This window comes from Belonocnema kinseyi, chromosome 3, assembly GCF_010883055.1.
Source record: "Belonocnema kinseyi isolate 2016_QV_RU_SX_M_011 chromosome 3, B_treatae_v1, whole genome shotgun sequence".
NCBI classification, from domain to species: Eukaryota; Metazoa; Arthropoda; class Insecta; order Hymenoptera; family Cynipidae; genus Belonocnema; species Belonocnema kinseyi.
In genome coordinates this window covers 155,262,087-155,276,481 of record NC_046659.1, presented here as the reverse complement: position 1 = coordinate 155,276,481, position 14,395 = coordinate 155,262,087, and positions in this window count along the sequence as shown.

Sequence of the window (14,395 nt, the reverse complement as noted above, 5' to 3'; positions counted from 1 at the left end):
ACACGTAATAAGCGCACTTTCAAATCTTCTACAAACTTGAATTTTTTCAACATGAGTGGAGTAGGCATCCAGAGTCTCCTACAAGGTCATCCAGAGTATCCCACGAGGTCTTCCGGAACCTCCTACGCGATCCTCTAAACTCTAAAGTATCTCGCAAGATTCTACAGACTATCTCACGGTGGCATACAGATGATCCTACGAGGTCATCCAGAGTATGTCACGAGGTCTTCCAGAAACTCCTAGGAGATCCTCCAAAGTATCTCACGAGGTTCTACACTCTACAGACTATCCCACGGTGGTCTCTAAAGAATACTACGAAATCCTCCAGAGTATCCCACGAGGTCTTCCAGAATCTCCTACGACGACCTCACGAGTTCTTCCAGAGACTTCTACAAGGTCCTCCAGAGTATTCCATGAGCTCTTTCAGAGCCTCCTAGGATGTCTTCCAAAGTATTCCACGAGGTTTTCCAGAGCCTCCAGCACAGCGGCCTCCAAAGTATTCCGGGAGGTCTTCATGAGCCTCCTAAGAGGTCCTCCAGAGGATCCCACGAGGTCTTCCAGAGCTTCCCGCAAAGTCCTTCAGAGTATACAACGAAGGCCTCCAGGCCGTCCTACCAGAGTCTTCAGAAGTTCCCATGATGTTTTCCAGAGTGTTCCACGATGGCCTACAGAGGTACCTACGAGAACTTCTAGAACATCCCAGGAGGTCCTCCAGAGTATCCCACGATATCTTCCAGTGCCTTCCGCAAGGTCCTCCAGAGTGTACCACAATGGCCTCCTGAGCCACCTACGAGGTCCTCCATAGTATCCCAGGAGGTCTTCCAGAGTATTCCGCGATATCCTCTAGAGTCTCGTATGATGGCATCCAGAGTCTCCTACGAGGTAGGAGACAATGTATCCCACGATGTCTTACAGAGCCTCCCGCTAGGTTCTGTAGAGTATCCCACGATGGACTTCGATTATTTATACTATTATTATACTCCATTGAGCCATTTCCTTTTCGAGGTAAGCGTGACTCACTCGGTGGAGAAGGGCGCGCAATGTGAGGAAGGGATTATAGAATTGTTAGATACTTTACTTAATCTCGATTTGCGATGACGATACTTTAATATCGTCTCGGCTTATTCAATCGAGATTTTTGAGAAAACGGTTCGATCATAACGTTACTTGATTTTTTAACCTGCTAATAGATAAATTTTCAACCAAAAAGTTAAAAAAAAAATCAATTTCCAACAAAAAAAAAACAATGTTTTCAATCAAATTGTTGAATTCTCAATGAAAGATGAAATTTTTCACTAAATAGTTGAACTTTGGAACACAAACAAAATAGTTAAATTTTCAAGCCAGGACGAATTTTCAAACAACCAGGATGAATTTTCAACCAAAAATAGGATAATTAATTTGTCAGTTAAAAAAATTAAATAAAAAAGAACCTATTTTTAATCAAATTGTTGAATTCTCAAAACAAAATTTCATTTTCAATAAAATAGTTTAACTTTCTACCAAAAACAAAATAGTTGAACTTTCAAGCAAGAAGGACGAGTTTTTAACCAAGGACGATGAATTTTAAACAAAATATAAGATCTTTTAATTGTCAGTTAAAACAATTTTAAAACAATTATTTGTAATCAAATTGTTGAATTCTCGACAGAAAATTTCATTTTTAACCAAATAATTAATTTTAAATCAAAAATAGGATAGTTCAATTTTCAGTTTTAAAAACTAATTTTAAACGAACAAAAAACAACTATATTTTCAATCAAATTGTTAAATTGTCAACAGAAAATTTAATTTTTAACCAAATTGCTGGACTTTTTACCAAAACAGTTAAATTTTCAAGCCAGAAAAACGAATTGTCAACCAAAAATAAAACAGTTAACTTTTCAGTTAAAAAAATTAATTAAGAAAAATATATTTTTCATCAAATTGTTGAATTCTCAGAAGAAAATTTCATTTTTAACCAAAGAATCAATTTCAAGTAAAAAATAGGATAGTTAAATTTTCAGTGAAAAAAAATTATTTAAAAAAAACTCTATATTCAATCAAATTGTTGAATACTCAACAGAAAATTTCATTTTTAACCAAATACTTTCTACTAGAAGCAAAATAGTTGAACTTTCAAGGCAGAGAGACAAATTTTTAACCAAGGACGATGAATTTCCAACAAAAAATAGGATCGTTAAATTTTCAGTTAAAAAAAATTCATTAAAAAAAAAAGATTTTCAATTAAATTTTTGAATTCTCAACGGAAAATTTCATTTTTAACCAAACAATTAATTTTAAATAAAAAATAGTATACATAAATTTTCAGTTAAAAAAATTAATTAAAAAAATATATTTTTTTAAATCAAATTGTTGAATTCTTAACAGAAAATTTAATTTTTAACCAAATAGTTGAATTTTCAAGAAAGAAAGACAAATTTACAACCAAAACCATCCGCAATACACTGCATTTTTTTATAGAAATTTTATAAAATTCAATTACTTGGTTAAAGTATTTTGTTGAAAATTTGTCACTTATGGTAGAAATTTACGTCTCTACGAAAAATGACAAATTTTTAATGAAATGATTAGTTGAAAGTTAAACTTTTACTTGATTAAATATTAAATTGTTAGCTTGATATACATATAATCTTATGGATTTTTGTGCAATTAATTTTTCGCTTGAAAGTTAACTATTCAACTTTTTTCATAGAAAATTACTATTTTTTATTTAGAATTCATGTTTTTGGTTGAATATTCTACTATTCGGTTGAAAATACATGCATTTTGTTATAAAATGTTAATTTTTCGAAAAGAATAATTTTCTTGGTTGAAAGTTAAACTACTTTGTTGCAAAGTTATTTCTTGGCTGGAAATACATAATTCTTGGTGAAATTCATTTATATGTTTGAAAATTTCACTATTTTGTGGAAAAATAGTCTTTTTAGTTTAATTAATTTTTGTAATTGAAAGGAAACCTTTCCATTTTGGGTGGAGAATTTATATTTTTTAGTTGAAAATTCAACTATTTGCTTCAAAATTTGTATTTTTCGGTAGAAAATTACTCTTATTCTTGATAAACAATATAAGTTTTTGGTTTAAAATGAATGAATAATTTTTTTTAAGTATCCGATTTTGTAGAAAAGTCATCTGTTTTTTGAAAATTCTTCTTTTTTGTTGACCCTTTTTCTGACTGAAAATTTAATTATTCTAGTTAAAGATTAATCATTTTGGTTGAAAATTCATCTCTTGATTTAAAATTGAACTATTTTTTTGAAAACTCTTTTTTTTCGTTAAAATTAAACTTTTTAACTGGAAATTTAACTATTCCATTTTTAGTAGAACATTTATCTTGTCCAGTAGAAAATTAAAAGGAAAGGATTTTTGTTGTAAAATATGTAAAATAAATAATGAGGTTTCTATAACATTGATTTCTTAATTTATTAAAAATTTATATGCAATTATGCATTTGATTTTTATGATTATTTTCCTTCAGATAATATGTCTTTAAAGTTTCTCAACATTTTTGTTGCAATAACTTTGTCAAATATTTATTATATTAAGTTTTCTTTAAATTTTAATATAAATTTGAAATGTGTACTATTTTTACTTCATCTTGGTTCAAAAGCCACAACGTTTGAGCAATTCAATGTGCACTTGCACATTCTTGTTCCTTTTTGAAAAATATTAAATCTCTAAAAATTCTAATTCACTCGAATGGAATTTTCAACAGTTTCTCAACAAATTTTAGTCCATAAATATTATTTTGTAAGAACGAAATCAGTGAAGATATTTGAAAGGATTTTATTTTATTTTTTTCAAACAGGAACAAAAATTTCCAAGCGTAAATTTCATTTTTCAAATATTGCAATTTCTGAATCATCATAATTGACCTAATTTAATAGAAGCCAAAAATTTCCGATCCTGAATAAAATTCCCGGGGTTTCCCGGGATAAATAAAATTCCCGGGTTTTTCCCAATTTCCCAATTTGGGTCTTTAGTCACCCCAATTTTGAGTATTTCGTCTTAACTATAGATTTGAGCATAATTGAATGAAACTGTTTATATTATTATATTTACAGCTCAGATGTAGGTCCTTTGTTTGCAGTAATCACCTCTTGAAATACAACTGATCCGAAATCGGATTCCTAAGGGAAAGGGCTTTAAATTTCAAAGTAAAAGAAAGAGCGATTAGGTGAAATTTGGGGGAAAACCAATCCGCTTTCTGTTTCTGTTATTCCGTATGGCGTATGCAGAGATATACCACTGTCCTCTCGGAATGATGGGAATTCCCCATAAGAAAGGAGCAAATCCTCCGCCCCCAATATTAGGCAAGGCGGCAGTAATTTCCTTGCAGGTAGTAGATATTTCAAGTGTAAACACCACTGTATTATACCTGCTGTACTTGCCATAAATAAATCTTATCCTGATGAGTCATCTCGTAAATGGTAAGCTCTGTCCCATGCCAGCAATCCATTTTCAAATTTCCCTCTCTTTGCAAAAGTAATCTTGAAATAAGATTTATTACAATCGTATTGATAATTATGATCGGAAACACTCTGCGATAAGTTTCCTATTATAGCAGCCAAATTCTCAATAATAATAAATATTTCTGAGTGGCATCTAAAATCAAAAACAAGTATCATTTAGTTTAAAATATTATTATTTTGTTAAAAATTTAACAATTTGGTTCAAAAATTAACCTCCTTTTGAAAATGCATATTTTTGTGTTGAAATTCACCCATTTAAAAAAAATTTTTCTTTTTGTATAAAAATTGATCTGCTTTATAAGAAATATCATACATTGGTTGAAAACTAGTCTTTTTTGGTTGAACAATTTTTTTGAAAACTCTTCTTTTTTTTTATTCAAATGTTTTTGATTTATAAATCGTCATTTATTGTTCAAATGTGTAGGATTACATTATGCGCTGAGAGTTGATTTTTCCTATTGGAAAATTAAATGTTAATTTTTTTGGTGAAAGGTCTTTCATCTCATTGTTTAAAAATTGAATTATTTCGTTGAAATTTCGTCTTTTTTTCTTTAAAATTATTGTTTTTATTGAAAATGTTAATTTTCCATTTCTAAATGAAAATATACGTCTTTTTAGTTGAAAATATGTTCTTAGTTTATAATTTCTTTTTTTTTTTATATGAAACATTTTTGTCAAAAATTACATTTTCGAGTTGAAAATTCAAATAACTGGATAAAATTTACTACTTTCTTAGGATTTAAATTTTTTGAGGAAGGCGTACATCTCATTCGTAAAAAATTGAATTATTTCAATGAAATTTTTTTTTGTTTTCAAATCTGCTTTTCTTAAATAAAAATATAAATTCATCTTTTTGGTTAAAAATTAAACTATTTTGGTAAAAAATTAAACTATTTAGTTGCAAAATGAACTACGTGGTAGAAAATCAACTTTTTTGTTGAAAATTCAGTCTTGGGTGGAGAATGCAAGTTTTCTGTGAATAATTATTCTATTTTTTGAAAATTTGTCATTTTGAGTACTTGAGTGGAAGCTTCTAATGTGTCCCCTAAGGGTTTACATTTTTCTTACACATTCTCTATTCCTTTACACACCCTCCACACACTTACTTGGTGGTGGAAGGGGGACCTACAGTTTAAGGTGGGTTCCGAACCACCAAGAGCAACAGCCCTAAGTACTTAGAGAAAACCTTTTTCTCTAGAGGTACCGGTCCCACGACTCTCCGGAGATGAACAACTCCCTTGCTAGGCTAGTGTTCACCGCATGGGCCACCGAAACTCTTCCAGAGTGCGAGGCGGGAATCGAACCCGCAAGCCGAAGGAGTGGGTCCAAAGCCGCTTTAGTCCCCACGACCATCGTCCCACTTGTCATTTTGATTATATAATTCATTTTCTTTTTCGAAAATTCCTCTTTTTGGCTGCGAAATCAATAATTTTGTTAAAGATTTGTCTTTTTCGTTTTAAGTTATCTGGTAGAAAATTCTTTTCTTATTGAAAATTAATTTTTGAAACTTAAAAAGTAACTAGTCCATTTTTTGATGAAAACTTATCTTTTATGGTTAGTAATTGAAATATTATGGTAGAAAATTCAATTTTATTATTTGTAAATTAAACTTCTTACATAAAAAACTATCAACTTGATAAAGAATGTGCTTGTTCGTTAAAAATAAAATTTTTAAATTGAAATGTAAGTATTCCGTTTTTTGTTGAAAACTTTTCTTTTTTAGTTAAAAACTTATCTTTTTTAGTCAAAAACATATCTTTCTTAATCGAAAGTTCAACAGTTTTAGTAGAAAATTAACTCAATTCAATTATTTTGTTACACATTTTTTTGTCTCAAAAGCTGTGGATTTAATTATTTTGTCAATTTCTTTTTAAAATGAACATCCATTTTTAGATGTTCATAGTTAAAAATTTAACTATTTTGGTAGAAAATTAATATATTTTTTTTCTGTGGATTCAAATATTTTGTTAAAAATTCTTCTTTTTTGTTTCAATTTAACTGGAAGAAAATTCGTTTTCTTTTTTGTTAAAAATTAATTTATTAAACTAAAATTGTAAGTTCCATTTTTAGTTGAAAATTCACAAATTTGGTTCAAAATTCAAATATTTAATTTGGGTTAGAAAATTACACTATTTTGTGGAAAATGCATCTATTTTGTTGAAAATTTGCCTTCTCCGGTAGAAAATTAATATTTTTTTGTTTAAAAACTTTTTTTTACAGTGGATAGAATTATTTGGTAAAAATTTTTTTTGGTTAAATTTAACTGGTCGAAAATTCATTTTTCTTGTTTGAAAATTATTTTTTTTTTAACCTAAAAGAAACTATTTTTTCCGTTTAAAATTGATCTTCTTTCAGTTTAAAACGTAATATTTTGGAACAAAATTCAACTATTTGGTTAAAAATTTAATTATTTATTTGAAAAAGTAAGTATTTAATAGAAAATGAACTTTTGTGTTGAAAATTCAGTCTTGAATAGAAAATTCATATTTTTGTAGAAAATTCATCTATTGTGTTAAAAAGTAGGCCTACCATTTTGGTTGAGGATTTAAATATTTCCTTAAAAATTCATATTTTTAGTTGAATTCTACAAATTGCAATATTGTTTTTCTTTCTTGAAAATTAATTTTTTAAATTGAAAATTAAGCTATTTCACTTTTGTTTAAAAAATTACAGTTATAATTGAAAATTCAATTATTTCATTGAACATCCCGTGTAGAAATTCAAATGGGGAACTAGTCTAGTTTCCGACCATTTGACCCCACTTAAAGTCGGGGGCTAGTCGGGTCATCTGACTAGCCCCCGACCAATAGCCTCACGGTAGATTAGTCGGGGGCTAGTCAGGTGACCCAACTTATCCTAGTCGGGGCCTGAGCGGGTACTAGTAGGGGTCATATGATAATACATCCGCGTGGAATATTAACCAAACTTCCCAAAATTTGTGGAACATCCCCTAAAAGTTTGTCAAAATACTTATTATTTACAGAAATCTCCATAAACTTTTTTGAAATATTTAAAAGTGCTCAAATTTACCCAAGATTTAATTGGGAACATATCCTACCCTTAAAAATGCATAAATTGATGTAACTAAAATTCCCCAGAATTTGTGGAATATATTCTTAGTGTTTTAGAATAAAAAAATCATTACGCTTTTTTAGATATTACTTCATTTGATAAAACCTCGCCTAAAACTCAAACATAAGAATAACCCGACCAGAGCCCCACTAGCTCCTGACCAGAGCCTGAAGATTACCCGCACGGAAATTAGTGAACAAAAAAGGCCCAACTAGCCCTTGACCAACCACCGACTAGGCTCCGACTGAAATTTTGACAACAAAAAGCCCAACTAGCCCCCGATTAGTACCCGACTTGTGATAGGGCCAAATGGGGTTATTTCCACACGGAATTCTCCCGTTTTGGACGAAAATTCAACTATTTGTTTAAATTCTTCTTTATATTCCAAAAATTATATTTAGAATAGAAAGCTCATTAGAAACGTGAAAAAATGCATAATTGGTGTTTATGACGAAGGAGGAAGTGGTGTAAAAATATCTCAAAATTGGTAACGTAGTTTATGGAATATAGATGACCCCTAACTCATGTGGTATTATAATTTGTCCTGTTTGTAAAGCAAAACACATTAGATTCTCTAAATGGCATGCCAGTGATTGTTGGCGATAGAGAAAGGATGGAAGAGGGTGGGGGGTGAAAAGGAAGAGAAGGGAGGAAAGGGGGATGATCGTACGGGCAATAGGGGAGGATAGGTCGTAATTGGTATAAAATCATCGAGCATATATATATATAGAGCCGACAAGACAGACTAGGGGTTGTGGGCGTTGTTCGTGCCGTTCCCTTGGTTACCATAGAATCCTCCTAAAGCACCCCTTTCCGCACACACATTCATCCCCTATAATACACAGTACCAGATTCTCCAACTGAACACGCCCCTTTTTTCATCTACTGCAATGCATCTCATACATGCATTCATACATACATACACACATATATAGAATGAAAATAAAAAATAAATATATGTGACTAGGTGCACTCACATGTGCAGCATAATCAGCTCGATGTACAGGCGCGAACAACACATTTTTGAAAAATCGAAATTGCCACTCGGATCAGTCATGCGACAAAGCAAAAATATTTTTGTAACTCTCATTCGATTATTATATTTTTTATCGAACACTTTTATTTTTACGGTTCACCCTCGAAATTGCTTTATTGATTACCTTTTTTTATTATTGCGAGGGGGTAGACAGCTTTTGAGTTTAGCCAAAAGTCAGTTTTTTAAATCAGTCAATTTGACTGTTAAATTTGCAACTGTGAAGGTCAATTTCGGGCCAAGAATTTTCAATAAAATTTTTTTTTTCTTCAATGAAGCAGGTCAACTTTCAACGTAGCAGTTGAATGTTCAAATAAAGAAAAAATGAATTTTCCACCAAGACGATTAATTTTCTACTGAAAAAGACGTTTTTTCCACTGAAATTATGAATCTTCAACCAAAAAGATGAATTTTTAATAAAATAGGTTAATATTCCAGAAATTAAATTTTCAACCAACAAAATTATTGTTTAATGGAGGACTTCGACTTTCAACAGTTTCAACTAAGTAATTTAATTTCCAAAGAAACAAAAATGAATATTCTACTGAATAGTCGAATTTTCGAACAATAAAGGTCAATTTGCAACCAAAAATGGAACAGTTAAATTTTTAATGGACAAAACTAATTTTCAGCGAAAAATAGCGTATTTAACCAAATTCAAATATACAACAAAAGACATATATTTCCAATTATGGAAACCAGAAGATTAATTTTCTATAAGAGAAAACAAAATTTGCATAAAATGAATGAATTTTCAAGCGAAAAGTGGGATTTTCAACCAAAAAAAGATTAATTTCCAACAACAAAAACACCATTTTCTACAAAATAGTCAAATTTTCAAACAAGTGGATGGATTTCCAACTAGAGTTATATGTGTCATAAACAGAAACAATACATTTTTAACAATAGTTCAGATTTCAACCTAAAATTTTAATTTTCTACCAAAAAAGATGAATTTTCAAACAAGAAGATTAATATTATAAAACAAAACGACGCACTTTAAACAAAATGCAAGAATCTTCTACTAAAAATTTAAAAATTTTAATAAAAACATTATTTTCAAACAAACATGAATTTTCAACTTAAAAAAAAAAAGATTTTGCTTGAACTTTCAATTAAACTTTCAACCAAGTAGTTAAATTTTAAAGTAAACCAAAAAATATAAATTTTCAATCAAAATGATGAAGCTTCAAACAAAAAAATAAATTTTTAACAAAAATGTTCATATTTCAACTTGAAAGTTAAATTTTCTACCAAAAAGGATGAATTTTAAATCATGAATATTAATGTTCTATCAGAAACTGTACAATTTGATGAAAATACAAGAACTTTCTACCAAACATTTTAATTTTTAAATAAAAAAGATTCATTACTTACAAAAAAAAAGAATTTTCAAACAAGCGTTTAAATTTCCAACTGCAAAAAATGATTTTTTTAACATAGTACTTCAACTTTTCAACCAACTGATGGATTTTTCTATTTAAATTTTCAACAAAAGAGATAATTTTTCAACTAAAATGATGAATTTTCAACCCAAAATTAATTTTTAACCAAGTAGTTCAGCTTACAACCTATAAGTTAAATTTTCATTAAGAAGACAAATTTTCAACTAAGCAGTTCAATTTTTAAATAAAATAATGCATCTTTAAGCAAAAAATGTACTTTTAACAGAATATCTGAATTTTGAACTAAAAAGATTAATTTTCTACCAAAAGACAAATTTTCAGAAAAAGACGTGACTTTTCAACAAAATAGTAGTTATATTTTCAACCAAATAAAGTCATTTTTAACCTAAAGGAATGAAGTTTCAGTCAATGAGATAACTTATATCAAACCAATAAAGGGTGAATTTTCAAAAAATCAATTAAATTTTCAATCAGGTAAATTTCCCCGAAGATTATAAATTTTCTATAAGAAATTTTAAAACTTTTAAAAAAACGAGACAGAATAATAGTAACAATATAAATAACAGTAAGAAAACACAAAAGTCCAATATTCAAGTAAACAGATGATTTTCCAACTAAAATTATGAATCATTAACCGAAATAATACATTTTTATCAAAGGCTGTTTAATCTTTAACCAAGTGGTTGAATTCTCAAAAAGTAAAGAATTTTGGTCCGAAAAGATTAATTTTTTACTAAAAAAGACGAATTTTCAACAAAATTCATGGATTTTCCATGAAATATAGTAGAATTTGCACCTAAAAAATATCAATTTTCAATCAAAGGCGGAATGGGCTTTTTTTTTTAACCAAGCAGATGAATTTTCTACAGAATAAATTACTTTTCAAGGAAGAACAGTTTGCATTTGTAAACAAAAAAAAAAGAATTTTTCAGCCACATATAGTCGAATTTTCTACTAAAGGTCAATTTTAAACGAAAAATATGAATTTTCAACTAACAAGATTAATTTTATACTAAAAAAGTGAAATTTTATACCAAAATTTTGAATTTTCAACTATAATATTATTCTCAAAAAGAAAATCAAATAGGTCAATTCGGAAACAGTCGAATTTTCAACACGAAAATATGAATTTTCGACCAAATAGTTGAATTTTCAAGCCGAAATTATTAATTTGCTACAAAACAGTAAAATTTTAAACTCAAACATATAAAATGATTGCAAAAAAGGTCATTATTAAACGGTTACATTTTTAAACAAAAATTTAATTTTTGACCAAAAAAGCTGAATTTTCAACAAAATACGATATAAAAAAATCGGCTGATTATATTAAATTTGAGAATTTCTTTCAAATTATTGGGGGAGCTTCCTTCCCCTTTCAAATATATTTGCAGAAAACAAATTCGCAATCGCCCCTTCCGAAAAATGGTCTGGACCCACCCCTGCTCTTAATGCAATATTTCGATTATGAGAATTTATTTTTTCCATAATTTTTATAATTTCCGAAGAGAAATAAGAATTTCAAATATCAAGAATTGATTGAAATGTATATAGAGGGTGGTTAAATCAGCTAAATAGTCCAATTTCTGATTCATATTTTTATAGTGCACGCAACCTGTCGAGTGTTTATTGTAGTGCTCAACTCCATTTGCTATGTCCAATATCCGTATAGTATTGATTCCCTTAATCTGATCAGATGGGTATTCGTATTACCCTCGTCGACATGGTACATATGTTATTCCAAGGGGTGACCACAATCCGAGCGCATACGAGAGGTGAGTGCAATTTACGAGTACTATTTCCGAAAGTAGTCAAATCTTTGTTTCCAATAACAATGTTAATTCCCAAACTGTTTTTCTTAAATTGAATTTGGATCTATTTATTCTGAAGATTTGTATGTTTTTTTTTTTTATCAGGTGCAGGGATCACAGTGGTTTAGCAGTTGAATTGTAAGGAAACTAGTGGAAATTTTTTTCGAAAAAAGGGGGAATATTTTTTTTTTTTAAAATACCAGCGCAATTAAAATAAATAATAGAAAAAAAACATTTGCAAAACTAGTATAATACTTTTAGAATCTCGTAGCTTTGGGCAAAAAACCTTATATAGTTACAGTCGAGTATCCGTAACTCGCACTATTTTTCCGAGAGGGCAAGTAGAGGAAGTCTTTAAACTGTATTTTATAACACTTTACCCAGTACCCTATCTAAATTTACTCAGCGCCCTAGACGTATTTACCCTGTCATTTAGATAAATTTACTCAGCAACATGCATGACTTTATCCGGTACCCTAGATAAATTCACGAAGTATTTCAGATGACTCTACTCCGCACCCCAAAAGATTTTTACCCCGTAACCTAGATAAATTTACCCATTATCATAGAGGTCCTTACCACGCACCCTAGATAAATTTAACCACTAGCCTAGACGTATTTACCCCCTTCTATAGATACATTTATCCACGACCCAAACAAAATTTAAAAAATTTACTCTCTACCCTAGTCAAATTACTACTTAATACCCTAAATGACTTTAATCTACATAAATTTACACAGTACCCCAGGCGACTTTACTCCGTGCACTATATAAATGTAAACCTAGATGACTTTCACCCGGATCCGAACAAACTTTCCCCGTACCCTAACTTTTTTTCAACCGTACCCTAGATAAATTTACTCCGTACTCTAGACGAATTTACCACGTACCAGGAATAATTTACCCGGCACTTGAGACGACTTTACTCCGTACCCCAGATAAATTTAAATAGTACCCTAGACGATTTTACCGCGCCCTCTAAATAAATGTAATCAGTACCATAACAAACTTTACACATTACTATATATAAATTTACCCAGCAACCTAGATTAATTTACACAGTACCTTATATTAATTTCACATTACCATATATAAATTTACCCAGTAACCTAGATTAATTTACACAGTACTTTATATTAATTTACCCAATACCCTGGATGACTTTACCCAGTACCCTAAGCGACTTTACCCCGTGCCCTGGATAAATTTATTTAGTTCCCAAGGCGACTTTACCCCATACCCGGAATAAATTTACCCAACACCCTAGACAAAATTATTTTGTACCGTAGATAAATTAACTCAATGCCCTAAACGACTTTACTACACGCCCTACATAATTTCCCGGAATGTTGGATTTATTTTAAAAATAAATAAAAGAAAAAAATTCTATAAAAAAATTTAACCAGTACCCTAACAAACCTTACAAACTTCATCCGTACCTTAGATCAATTTACTCATTACCCTAGTAGAAATTATCACAGGCCCTAGACATATTTCCCTAGTCCCCTAACAAACTTTACAAACTTTACAAACTTTACAAACTTCACACCGTACCCTAGACAATGATCACAACTTTGGCTTGTTGAGCTACTGCGCTTGCCCGGCGCAGCGACTCTCATTGGTCGTTGTTGGCGCGCGATTCAAATCGGGTATAATTAACAATTATTGAAATTAAAATAGATCATTATTATAAACTATACATTAATATAAACAATTACGTAATTTGTGACGCATGGTTGGAAAAAAAGACCAATGCGTATCTTTTATAAATAATAGCTTATTTTCTTTCGATTCAAAAGATGAATTTGTATTTCATTATCAAAGGTTTTTGAAGAACAAAAATGTTTATTTAAGGAGCCGTATCTATAAAGAAATTTAGGTACAAACTAAAAGTTCATACGCACGCTTCGCGCGCGACCCACTAGTTCACTTACAATCATTTTATTTTAAAATGAATTTTAATATGATACCGTGATATTCATTTTTACTTTCATAACTTTTATTTGTACACGGCTCCGCACATCTGCCCTCTTAAGATGCAAAATAAATTATTGCGCAACACGAAACATTTTTATGCAAGTTTGGAAAAAACATCTAAAATGTCGGTGCGTACAAATTTTCAAAGAAACACATGATAAATGATATCGACTCGAGAAGATTCCAAATGTCAACCCAGTTCGAGCGCCCCTAGCACTTGGATGAGTGACCCACTACGAGATACGACCAAGTTGTGTACTCGAATTTTGAAAACCCGGCCAAACTCGGAAGGTGGTTTTTTGCAGTTTTCCTCCCATCTGGCCAAATGTTTAGGCAACTTCGAATAATTCGAATAGACTGGTTTGTAGCCGCATTGTAATTAAATTGTACTAAAATTCATACAGACTATTATGAAATTACTGGAAGAAATGATTAAAAAGAAATAATTACAGAAACTAATGAAAATGAAAGTTTTTACCATTATACAGTTCTAATTTCTTTTTTAATTCTTATTAAATATATAGTGCATACATTTCCTTATAAAAAACTAATTTGTTTAAAATGTTCAAATAGTTAAAAATCTAAAAAATAGTTAAGTTGTGAATTTGTTTATGGAATTTATTTTA